Source organism: Narcine bancroftii, chromosome 2, assembly GCF_036971445.1.
Source record: "Narcine bancroftii isolate sNarBan1 chromosome 2, sNarBan1.hap1, whole genome shotgun sequence".
NCBI lineage: Eukaryota > Metazoa > Chordata > Chondrichthyes > Torpediniformes > Narcinidae > Narcine > Narcine bancroftii.
In genome coordinates, this window is record NC_091470.1 from 196,198,448 (window position 1) to 196,211,610 (window position 13,163).

The 13,163-nt window shown below is 42.1% G+C and overlaps 1 long non-coding RNA gene across 1 annotated transcript; it reads left to right on the plus strand.

The window, feature by feature from the left end:
- The first annotated feature begins 6,490 nt into the window (after positions 1-6,490).
- LOC138752574 (uncharacterized) lies at positions 6,491-12,364 on the plus strand. Its single transcript, XR_011350743.1, has 3 exons — positions 6,491-6,556; positions 10,195-10,334; positions 12,258-12,364. It is a non-coding gene; the product is annotated as an uncharacterized lncRNA (long non-coding RNA).
- The last annotated feature ends 799 nt before the right edge of the window (positions 12,365-13,163 follow it).

Below are 13,163 nucleotides of genomic sequence, written 5' to 3' on the forward strand. Positions count from 1 at the left end.
TCATTAATCTCCGTTGGATTATATGTGATTTGTTTGTCTTTTTTCCTTGATGCCAATACCATTCTCTTAGTTTGTTCTGTCTTAAGCTGCGATGCTACAATTTTGTGTGTTTTTTCTCCTAGTTCATAATATTTCTGTTCTTCTCCACCTTAAATGTTGGTAGTGTTTCATATTTTATTTTTTTATCTGCCAATTCTCTTCTTTTAGTTGTGTCTTCCTTCATTGCTAATTCTTTTTCTATATTTGCTATTTCCCTTTCCAACTGCTCTGTTTCCTGATTGTAGTCCTTCTTCATCTTGGTTACATAACTTATTCATTGCGTCCCATAGTATAAACTTATCTTTCACTGATTCCATATTTATTTCAAAGTACATTTTAATATGTCTTTCAATGAATTCTCTAAAATCCTGCCTTTTAAGTAGCATGGAGTTTAATCTCCATTTATACATTCTTGGATGGATGTCCTCTAACTCTATTGTCAATATCAGGGGTGAGTGGTCCGATAATATTGTAGCTTTATATTCTGTTTTTCTAACTCTGTCTTGCATGCGAGCTGATAACAGGAATAGGTCTATTCTTGAGTACGTTTTATGTCTACCCGAATAATATGAATATTCCTTTTCCTTTGGGTGTTGTTTCCTCCATATATCCAAAAGTTGCATTTCTTGCATCAATTTAATTATAAATTTGGTTACTTTGTTCTTTTTGTTAATTTTTTTCCCAGTTTTATCCATGTTTGAATCCAAATTAAGGTTGAAATCCCCTCCTATTAGTATGTTCCCTTGCGTGTCTGCTATCTTCAAAAAAATATCTTGCATAAATTTTTGATCTTCTTCGTTAGGTGAATATACAATGAGTAAATTCCAAAACTTCAAATATATCTGACATTTTATCATTACATATCTCCCTGCTGGATCTATTATTTCCTCTTCTATTTTAATTGGTACATTTTTACTGATTCATATAGCTACTCCTCTAGCTTTTGAATTATATGACGCTGCTGTTACATGTCCTATCCAATCTCTCTTTAATTTCTTGTGCTCCACTTCAGTTAAGTGTGTTTCTTGCACGAATGCTATATCAATTTTTTCTTTTTTCAGTAAATTTAGCAGTTTCTTCCTTTTGATTTGGTTATGTATTCCGTTAATATTTAAAGTCATATAGTTCAACATAGCCATTTCATACCTTGTTTATCTTTCCTTTCCATTTCCTCATCATCACCTTTCCTTCTTATCCATTTCTGCTTTCTTTTTTTGAACACTTTATAAGACAACATTTCTAAAACATCAAACATTTCCCTTATTCTCCTATCTAAAATTTCTTTAACCCCACTATCCCCTCCCCTTCCTGAGTTGCCCTTTATCCCTTGTCGGGCAACCACATCTCCCCTCTCCATTTGGATTTGCGAATTCACTCGCAAGCGTCAACTGATTTCGCAGTGACCGTAACTCCTCCCCACCCAGCCCCCCCAGAAAAGATTTTAATTTTCATATATAACAAAGGTCACTCTCTTAATTCCCTCCTTACTTCCTCTCTTCCCTTTCTTTCCCTTATTAATTCTTATCTATACTCTATATATTTTCCTTTAAATACGGATACACTCATGTACACATATATACACACACACACACACACACACACACACACACACACACACACACACACACACACACACACACACACACACACACACACACATATATATATATATATATATATACCCATATACACACATACATATAGTTCGTGGTCATTTTTACTCTCGTTACATGTCTTCATCTCTCTGTCTGTTTTGTAGTTGTTCTGCAAATTTTCGTGCCTCCTCCGGATCCGAGAATAGTCTGTTTTGCTGCCCTGGAATAACTATTTTAAGTACCGCTGAGTACTTTAGCATAACTTTATATCCTTTTTTCCATAGGATCGCTTTTGCTGTATTAAGCTACTTCCTCTTCTTCCAGTGGCTTTTTGTCTTCTCTTATTTTCTTCATTGCTTTCTCCAATATATTTTCTCTTGTTGTATATCTTAGGAATTTTACTAAAATGGATCTTGGTTTTTGTTGTGGTTGTGGTTTAGGGGCTAATGTTCTATGTGCCCTTTCTATTTCCATTTCTTCCTGTAATTCTGGTCTTCCTAGGACCATGGGGATCCAATCTTTTATAAATTCTCTCATATTCTTGCCTTCTTCATCTTCCTTAAGTCCCACTATCTTTATATTATTTCTTCTATTATAATTTTCCATTATATCTATCTTCTGAGCTAACAGCTCTTGTGTCTCTTTAACTTTTTTATTAGATTCTTCTAATTTCTTTTTTAAGTCCTCTACTTCCATTTCTACGGCTGTTTCTCGTTCTTCCACCTTGTCCACTCTTTTTCCTATATCTGACATGACCATCTCTAATCTATTCATTTTTTCTTCTGTACTTTTTATTCTTCTTTTTATTTCACTGAATTCTTTTACTGGTTCCATATATTCTTTAAAAAAATATCATTGTCTTGCCCTTCCCTTCTTCTTCCATTTCTCTATGTTCTTCTTCTTCTTCCTCTGGGTTGGTCATCTGTTGTTTCCTTGATTTCTTTTTACTCTCTTCTTTCTTGTTCTCGTTGTTTTCTATGTTCTCTTCTTGTTGTTGTGCTATGGCTGTCATTCTCAGCTGTGGAGATTTACTCCTCAGCTGGTCCCCCCCCCGTCAGTGTTTTATTTGTCATGCGCGACTCCTCGCGCATGCACGGTTGCGCACTTTTGCTTGGCTCCGTGAGCCATTTTTGTAGTCCCGAGCTCAGGACTTCGACTGACCTGAGGGAGTGGGCTTCTCTCTCCACAGCGGGCCTCCTCAGACAGGTAAGGCCTTCACCTTCTTCTTCCGATGTCTTTTCTTCTTTTCTTCTTCCCATTGCTTTCGACTTTTCTTTCTTCACTGCCATTTTCTTCCCACCTTTACTTTCACTTTATTTTAATTTTCGTGTTTGTGCCTTTGTGTTTTCTCTGTTTTTTAAAAACTTTTCTGGAGAGGGCTGGAGTTCCCCAACCGGCCACTACTCCATCACGTGACTCCTCGCTGGTAAATTGGAACTTTGAACATTTAACATCTATCTGATGTTTTCACAATTTAGACCAGCCGTTCAGCCCCCATGAGGCCGCATCACCCAATTTACACCCCATTAACCTAGCCCTACCCCCGGGTTTTGAACGGTGGGAGGAAACTGGAGGGCACGTCACCCAATTTACACCCCATTAACCTACCCCAACCCCTGGGTTTCGAATGGTGGGAGGAGACCGGAGGCTGTGTCACCCAATTTACACCCCATTAACCTCCCCCACCTCCGTGGTGTTGAACAGTGGGAGGAAACTGGAGCCCGGATCAACCAATTTACACCCCATTAACCTACCCACCTCCCGGTTTCGAACAATGGGAGGAGACTGGAGGCTGTGTCACCCAATTTATACCCCATTAACCTAGCCCCCCCCACCCAGTTTCGAATGGTGGGAAGAAACCGTAGCCCGCGTCACTCATTTTACACCCCATTAACCTACACCCTGCCCCACTTTCGAATGGTGGGAAGAAACCAGAGGTCATGTCACCCAATTTACACCCCATTAAGAACAAACCCCCCCCTCTCTGGTTTCAAACAGTGGGAGGAAACTGGAGTCCTCCCTTCACCCCCCCCCCCAAGTGGTGGGGGGAGAGGGAACCCACCGGGAAGAATCATCTATTTCACTTTAAAGAAGTGAGTTTACTCTTCGCATTTCCCTTTCCGTGAATGACCAGGAGAGGACACTTCAAGTGTTTCCTTGCACACAGAAGCTGTGGCAATCGAAGAGCTGCCCACCTGACACAGCCTGGTATTACTGTGTTGACTTAATCACATTTCTGCACCAAATCATTGGTAACAACATCCCAACTCTTGGCCCGTTACAAATATTTCCCACCCATTAATCTAACCATGTCTTCTTTTAAAATATTTTATTTATCTAGCATATAGAATGTCAAAAATTAAGAACCTAGTTACATAATAGAATATTAACAAGTGTATGTTGAAAATCTATTTATAAAAACTAAAATCTAAAAACGACAAAAAAAAACTTGTCACCACCTCCCCCCCCCCACCCTCCCCCCCAACCCCGGGTTTATCTAATCCCAAAACTAACATGGAAGATGTCTCATTATAAAACAATTACAAATAATTAAATCGGATCGCATCAAAGATCTCAAAAACATCATAAAATAATTATATTTTGAGGGAAAACTTCACTGATCAAGAAAAGAAAATAGATTTATAATTTTAATTTCATTATAGTTTGCAAAAATTAAAAGAAAAAATTTATCCCTTGGATTATACAGGATTTTTTTTCTTGATGGAATACAGCTTTGAATCTGCACCTGCCATCCGTCTAACGCTGATGAAACATCGGATTTCCGTGTTACAGCCCCACATTTCCCTGCTATTACCGAGACCAACTTTAATTGGGAATCTGACAATAATTTAGGAGGGACACATTCAAATTTTCCCAACAAAAGCTGTTCAGGATTTAAAGAAAAATTCACTCCCACCATCCGTTGTGGAAATTTACTGATGGAAACTCAAAAAAGGGTTTGACCTTTGAACAAGACCATGTAGAGTGAAGGAAGGTTCTAATTTTTGTTCCACATCTAAAGTATCGATCCGATAAATCCGATCTCCATTTCTGAGGAGCGATTTACAGTTGGTGTGAAAATTATAAGGGAGTAAATCTATATCGTATATTAATAGTATTTGTCATAACTTCTTTTCACAAATTCTTGTTGATCTATTATCGTGTCCAAATCTTGTTCCCATCTTTCTTTTGAATTAAATAAACCATGTTTTCAACCGCACGTTTCATCATATCCTACCACCGTTATCTTTTACTCATTCACTGTGGCAGAGTCCTGGGTAAACTTGTACCTCTCACTTTGTTCGTTTTAGATTGTTCACAGTGTTCGAGCTACCGAAAGAAAATAGACACCCACACCGAGAGCAGTTCAGTTTATACAAATCTTTATTACAAATTCAAAAGCTCATTTCAAACTACAATATGCAAGCCCTTCCCAATTACACTTATCAACACCTGGACTGGTCCCAACTGCCGAAGCGAGGCAATGACCGCACACTTGTAGTAGGTTGTCGGGGCGCCGGTAGCAGCTTCTTCACTTTCCCCGACCGGGGCGTTGGTTGGACTCTAGAAGTTCTTCTTCTTGCTGAGAGACGTTTCCACCCCTCAGAGAATCTCCACTTCAGCAGTGAGACCATGGCTTATATTACCCAAAAAATTGTTTACTCATAGCTTATCTCTTTGAATAAATGATTTAATTATCTTCAAGGTCTCCTGACAGTCTGCAACCAACAAAAGACAACTGCATCCCTGGGCCCCATGGTAAAATTTAGATTATGTCTTCTGATGCATCTGCATCCCTTCTTGCATAAGCTGGTTTAAATCCTCCATTACATTCCACCCCTTGGTCGCAGCCTGTCACTTATGAGACCTTACAAGCATTTGAGTACAGAAGGAGCGAAAAAGAGAAACTAAAACTATAATAAGCACAAAAATAAGCAATAATTCGAGCAAACAATGGAGAATATTGTGGCCCAATCCCCCAAATGTACCAGTTAACCATGAAAAAGGATTCCAATTGTTAGAAACAGAATTTACCTTTGTGAGAGATGGGAAAATTGATCTAAAATTATGAACATGGAAGAAACTAAAATTCATCAGTTAATGGCTGTAACCAGTACAAATAGGATGAGCTTGGGGATTAGGATGCAGGAAAGCAGAGTCAGCACGATTAACATAAGAATCTTCTGTGTGACAAGAGCCACCATAAGACTAAGGAAAGGAATGGTAAGGTACAATAGAATGTAGGAAGTTGAGGTAGTCTGGATCAGATAAAGGTCTCCTAGCCCTGGATAGAAGTACCAAGTCCTACATATCTAATTAGCTAACCATACACAGATTTATACATATGAAATTAGCCAACCCTAGATAGAATGAGTCAACTCCGCATACCAAGAGATTGTAGCCCCGAGAATCAGGAAGGTGTGAATAAGGACAATGACATGATGGGACACCCACAGGATACCCCCTGGTCCTCCAAGTGTACTGAAACTGCACGTAGGCAGGAAGGATTACCTATGCCAAACCCATCCAGGGGGCAGAAGAATGTAAGGGGGAGGGTATTCTGATACTGAAATTTACTGTATAAAAGTTGGGTGAGCCCCAGTGTAGGTGTGTATTCCCAGGGTAAGGGGAAGCACCCAACTTTGCATTGTTGTAGTAATAAATGTTCTTTGTTCTCGATTTTTGTCTCGAGCAATTTCTTTAAAGGTACTTTAATTTCTAACAAATGGGGACTCGTCCGGGATCACACTCCCTCCACTGACAGAGTGCCCCGACGACGAGAGTAGGTGCACCCCGGCTGATTCAGCTGGACTCACGGGCGACGGGTGGCTGGTCAGTGGAAGGAGCGAGTGATATCCGAGAAGAGGCATTGAGAACAAACGACGGAAGGAAGCGCGCTAGAGCATTGCTACTGGAACTCGGTAAGAGTAATTTTACTTGTTTATAAGTATGGGAATAATGAGTAGCAAGGAAGAGAGTCCTGGTTCAGGATGTGAACACCAGATAGCTACGTACAGCCCGCTTGGGTTGATGTTATCTGAGTGGGGCACGGGAAAGACCCGAGGGAAAGACAAACTGACAATGGTCAGGTATTGTTTTATTGAATGGGTTAAATACCCAGTTAAAGGGAGCTCCGTGTACTGGCCAAAGTTCGGATCCGAGGATGAATGGATGTGTCAAGCTTTGAACATCTGGCTCTATCAAAACCAGAGAGACAATGTTGAGAGCAGGGAATATGCAGCCTGCTGGCTCAAGGGACCCATTGAACAATTGGTTTTGAATGAGAAAGAATTCAGGGATAAGAGAGAGGAGGAACCTTTTGTCCCTGAATCACAGGGGTGGGATGTGTTACATTCCCTCCCTCCACCTTATGTTCCTCCTATGCCGGCTCCTATCTTTCCTTCCCCTCCTATGACCTACCCTTCTGCACCTCCCCCTCCTCCCCCACCACTAGAGAAGAAAGAGGAGAACCGGAGTGGTATGGTGACTCGCTCACAAAGCGCTCGATTGCCACCTCCATTGACAGTAGAGGTAGAACATTGTAATTCAGAACAGCGTGAGATCCCTCAGGAAGAAGTGGCAGAACCCTGCGATTCACTTCTCAGGGAACAGGAACACAAATCTAAGAAACCAGAAATCAGCTGGATGCGACCCCTGCGGGAGGTTCCCGTGGGAGAAGGTCTTGGGTTCGTAAATGTGCCCCTGACCAGCACTGAAGTACGTAATTTTAAGAAAGAATTAATCTCCCTGATAGAAGATCCCCAGGGATGTGCCGAACAGTTAGACCAATTTTTGGGACCAAATCTGTATACTTGGGAAGAATTAACATCCATCTTTAAGACTCTGTTTACCTTAGATGAGCGGGGAATGATCCGACAGGCAGGCATTAGAGTATGGGATAAGGAGCACCAAGGGGGACACGAGGCGACCCCTGGAGAAGTCAAATTCCCCCTCACAAAACCTAATTGGGACAAAAATACCAGTGGTGGCCGCACACTGATGGAGGAATACAGGATTAATTTGATCAAAGGAATCAGGGAATCTGTCCCCAAAGGACAGAACTTCAAAAAAGCCTTTGAGGTTCCCCAAGGTCCCGAGGAGACCCCCTCTGCATTTCTCAATAGATTGCGCACGGCAATTCAACAATATGGGGGTCTCGACATAGAATCCCCAGCAGGGGAACAATTGGTTCTAACGGGTTTTGTTACCATCTCAGCCCCAGACATCAGAAGAAAGCTACAAAAGACAGAAAATTGGCACGAGCAAGGAATTACCCAGCTACTGCAGATTGCTCAGAGAGCATTTGTCCAGAGGGCAGAGGATAAACAAAAAGGGAAAGCTAAAATTCTATTACAAACAGTCAAAGGAATAGTAGCTGACCATCACGAAAAAGATAAGGATTACTGGCCAACTTCTGTACGAGGTGAGGGGAGCCACGGGTGGGGAGGTGGAGACCCCAGCAGGTGGAGGAGTAGAGGAGGATTCCGGGGACGACGTATGCCCCCTAGAAATTTTGGAAAAGATTGGGAAACAGGACCCCTTATTTGTTTTCATTGTAAAAAGGAAGGACACTTTAAAAAGGAATGCCCACTGCGAGCAATGGACACACGTTCCTATGCCCTGATGGAAGCTGATCACGAATAGGGGGGTCACGGTTCTCAATTAATACATACCGTGGGGCTGCAAGGAGAACCGTTAGTTAATTTATGCATAGGACCCCACAGGGATAAGATGACATTTTTGGTCGATTCTGGAGCCGCCCGATCTAGCATTCTACACCAACCCCAGGGGGTGAAAATAGAAGGGACAGTTACAGTTTCTGGGGTAGGAGGACGAGACTTTCCAGTCCCGGTATTGCGAGAAGTCAGAATTCAAATGGGAGATAAGATCATAATTGAGGATCTTCTATTACTTCCCCAAGCCGGAGTATGCTTGCTAGGAAGGGATTTACAGGACCAATTGGCTATCGGTACTCGATCTCTACAATCAGGCATTGGAGTACAATTCTATGTTTTAAACGAGGAAGATCGCAAACTAATAAATCCAAGAGTATGGGCAGGAAAGGGAAATAGAGGAATCCTCGATATTCCTCCGCTACAAGTCACTTTAAAAGATACTCAACGAATTGTTAGACAGAAACAGTACCCGATTCCGATGGCTGGCCGGAAAGGTTTACAGCCCGTAATTGACCAGTTGATTCAGGACGGTATACTCGAACCCTGTATGTCTCCCTTTAATACCCCGATTTTACCTGTTCAAAAACCAGACGGCACCTACCGCCTAGTACAGGACTTGAGGGAGCTTAACAAATTCATTCTTGCCCGTCACCCGGTTGTACCCAACCCCTATACCATCATGAGTAAAACTGACCCCCATAATCAATGGTTTAGTGTCATTGATCTCAAGGATGCATTTTGGACTTGTCCATTAGCCACAGAGAGCAGAGACATGTTCGCCTTTGAATGGGAGAACCCCTTTACTGGCCGTAAAAACCAATACCGGTGGACTGTCCTTCCACAAGGCTTTACAGAATCGCCCAATTTATTTGGTCAAGTCCTAGAGCGGGTATTAGATGAAGCTCCTCGGAGAGAAAATTGCCAACTCATACAGTACATGGATGACTTGCTAATTACAGCAAGAACTTATGAATTAGCTAAAGATTTTACGGTAGCACTTTTAAATTTTTTGGAGAAGAAAGGTCTGAGAGTCAGTGAGTCCAAACTACAATTTGTGCAATCCGAGGTCAAATACTTAGGACATCTAGTTAGTCAAGGAACCAGGAAAATTAGCCCTGAGAGAATAACTGGTATTATACAGATCCCCCCTCCCAAAAATGCCCAGGAACTCAGGAAATTCCTTGGGTTAGTGGGATTCTGTAGAATATGGATAGAAAATTATTCCAACCTGGTCAAATTCCTTTATGATAAGATTCCCAGTATAGGAACCGAAACCCTTGACTGGACGGATGAAGAGATTGAAAATTTTAATTTTGTTAAACAGTGCCTTACGCGTGCCCCAGTTTTAGCGCTACCCGACCTAAACAAACCTTTTGATTTATACACTAATACCAAAGCTGGGGCAGCCACCGGAGTGCTCACCCAAAGCAGGGCTGGCTATAGACAACCAGTGGCTTTCCTGTCAAAGCTTTTAGACCCCGTTTGTCGCGGCTGGCCAGAGTGTATACAAGCCATAGCAGCCACTGCAATTTTGGTTGAAGAAGGACGAAAGATTACTTTCGGCGCCCCTATGATAGTTCATACCCCTCATACAGTCCGCAATATTCTATTGCAGCGGGCTGGAAGGTGGCTCACGGATTCGAGAATCTTAAAATATGAAACGATACTAATGGACAGCAATGATTTGACCTTACTCACGACCAAAACTCTCAACCCAGCAGCCTTCCTCATCTCTCCAACTAATGACCAGCCCTCAAACAATTTGGAACATGTGTGCTCAGAGGTTATCGACTTACAAACAAAAATTAGGGAAGACCTAACCGATGTCCCTTTAACTGAAGGAGAAAGATTGTTTATTGACGGTTCTTCACGTTGTATTGCAGGAACCCGCTATAGTGGGTATAGTATAGTGGACGGTAAACAGGAACTGGTGATCGAAGCTGGTCGCCTCCCTGGTCATTGGTCAGCACAATCCTGTGAGCTATATGCCCTCTGTAGAGCACTCCACGAACTAGAGAACAAGGTAGGAATGATCTACACTGATTCTAAATATGCTTTTGGTGTAGTCCATACCTTCGGTAAGATATGGAAAGAAAGAGGGATGATAACTGGCAAAGGACAAAAGTTAGCCCATGAACAGTTAATTACCCAATCCCTAGAGGCTTTAACACTCCCGTCCGAAATTGCCATTGTACATGTGCGGGGACACCAGACTGGTAACAGTCCTGAAGCTAGAGGAAACAGGCAGGCTGATGCAGCTGCCAAACAAGCAGCATTAGCAGAAAAGATTCACATGTACCAGCTACTGCCCACGCCGATAGAGATTAAAAAGAACCCCATCTTTTCACGGGAAGAGGAGGTCTCAATGAGAGATAAGGGATTTTGCCAGACTGCCGACGGGTTGTGGTGGACAGTAGACGGACGGCAAGTCCTTAACAAAGCCATAGCCCGCCAAGTCATAGATCAGTTACATCAACAAACGCATTGGGGAACCCAGTCCCTTGTTGATACCTTTGGACGTTTCCTTCACTGCCCTGGCATATACAATATTACTAAACTTGCTACTAGATCTTGTCCCATTTGTCAAAGGGTTAATAAGAAATCGATGCGCCAAGTAATACCTGGCGGTCGCGACATTGCCGTTCGCCCGTTCCAGCGCATACAAATAGACTTTACTGAACTTCCTAAGATTGGTATTTACAAATTTCTCCTTGTCATGGTCGACCATTTTACAAGATGGGTTGAAGCTTTTCCTACCCCGAATGATCGTGCCAGCACTGTTATCAGAATACTCATTGAATGTGTCATTCCATGATACGGGATGATGCAGACCATTGATTCAGATAGAGGTACGCATTTTACCTCTCAGATTCTACAGGGTGTCTGCAAGAACCTAGGAATAGACTGGCAACTACATACCCCATGGCATCCCCAAAGTTCGGGTCGAGTCGAACGTATGAATCAAACATTGAAACTCCAACTCACTCGACTTAATGAAGAGACTGGTCTTTCCTGGATTAAATCGTTACCATTAGCCCTGATTAGAATTCGGACAGCACCTCGTAAAGATCTTGCAGTCTCACCGTATAAGATGATGTTTGGGCTCCCATTTATGGGGTTCCACACTGATTCTCCCATTCCTGAGGCTAATGACCAATACATTTCCAAATTTTTACGAGGGCTTTCTACTTCCATCCAAGATTTGAAACAAAAGGGACTATTAGCCCAAACACCACCCTTAGACTTTCCTATACATTCTATTAAACCTGGTGATTGGGTTTATGTAAAAGCATGGCAAGAGGATCAACTAAAACCTGCCTGGGATGGTCCCTTCTGTGTACTTTTAATTACAGACACCGCAGTAAGAACAAGAGAGAAAGGCTGGACCCACATTCAAAGAATTAAACCAGCTTCTGAACCACAACATCACGACACACAGATTCATCCCTCAACCTGGCATGCAGTTCCTCATCCTTCAGACCTGAAACTTACACTGCGCCGTGACAGAGTATCGTAATGTGACATTTATTGTCATATTTTAACGGTTTATACATTTATTGTTGTATTTTTTATTGTCGTATTTTAATGGTTTATACATTTATTGTCGTATTTTAACGGTTTATACATTTATTGTTGTATTTTTTATTGTCGTATGTTAATGGTTTATACATTTATTGTCGTATTTTAACGGTTTATACATTTATTGTTGTATTTTAACTGTTTATTCATTTATTGGAATATTGTTCGTTAAATGGATATGTCACTTCAGTACTCGCTATGTTTTAAGTCCTCCTGGAATAGGGGCAGCAGAGGTTACAATTGTGATACTTTACAGTGTAGACAGGGCATAGATTTAGGACAATTTTAATACGGACCAGGGGAACACAGTAGCGATAGTCAGTTAACAGCCTACATAGTGATTAATCAATGTACATTCCACACACAGGGAGAAACTCACAGGCAACCTGAAATTCACGAGAAACAACCCCCCCCAGCTTGGTCTCTTTTCATCACCCCGTGAAGGGGAGCACCAGTTACCAACAACGTGAGCTGCTTGACACTTTAATATCAGGCTCCAGACAGCCTTTGGAGATCGGTGGCCCTAGGGTTCGGGGCTGAAGAGGACATCAGATACTAGCCACAATTCAACAGAACCGCCTGACTCTCGCTACTCGTTCGCTGCTGAAGGCAGCGTTTCTCACAGACTGCTACTCGTTCGCTGCTGAAGGCAGCGTTTCTCACAGACTGCTACTTGTTCGCTGCGGAAGGCAGCGTCTCTCACAGACTTCGTCAGGACAATGCTTACAAAAGTCGGGTGGTTAAAAGACACTACTTCAATGTTTCAACGTGAATCTGCCCATGCCCATATTCAGACATGGCAACTTCAGACTGATGTGGGATGGACTAGACTTTTTACTGAGAACTGGAGCCTGATACTCGCAACCCTAATAAGCAGCTGGACTCGCTACTCTGACCTTCATGGTGCTCCCCTACCTAAAGACTTTACACAGGTATTACAATTCGGTTATAGACCAGCTGGGTAAAACAACACCTTACACTTGAAAGATCAGTATTACTGATCTAAAAGAAAAGTGAAGAAGGGGGGGGGGGGGGGGGGATCAGTCACACTGACACTAGTAACCAAAGATCAGTAACACTGATCATGGTGAAAGATCAGTATTACTGATCTAAAAGAAAAGTGAGGATTGTGAGAGATGGGAAAATTGATCTAAAATTATGAACATGGAAGAAACTAAAATTCATCAGTTAATGGCTGTAACCAGTACAAACAGGATAAGCTTGGGGATTAGGATGCAGGAAAGCAGAGTCAGCACGATTAACATAAGAATCT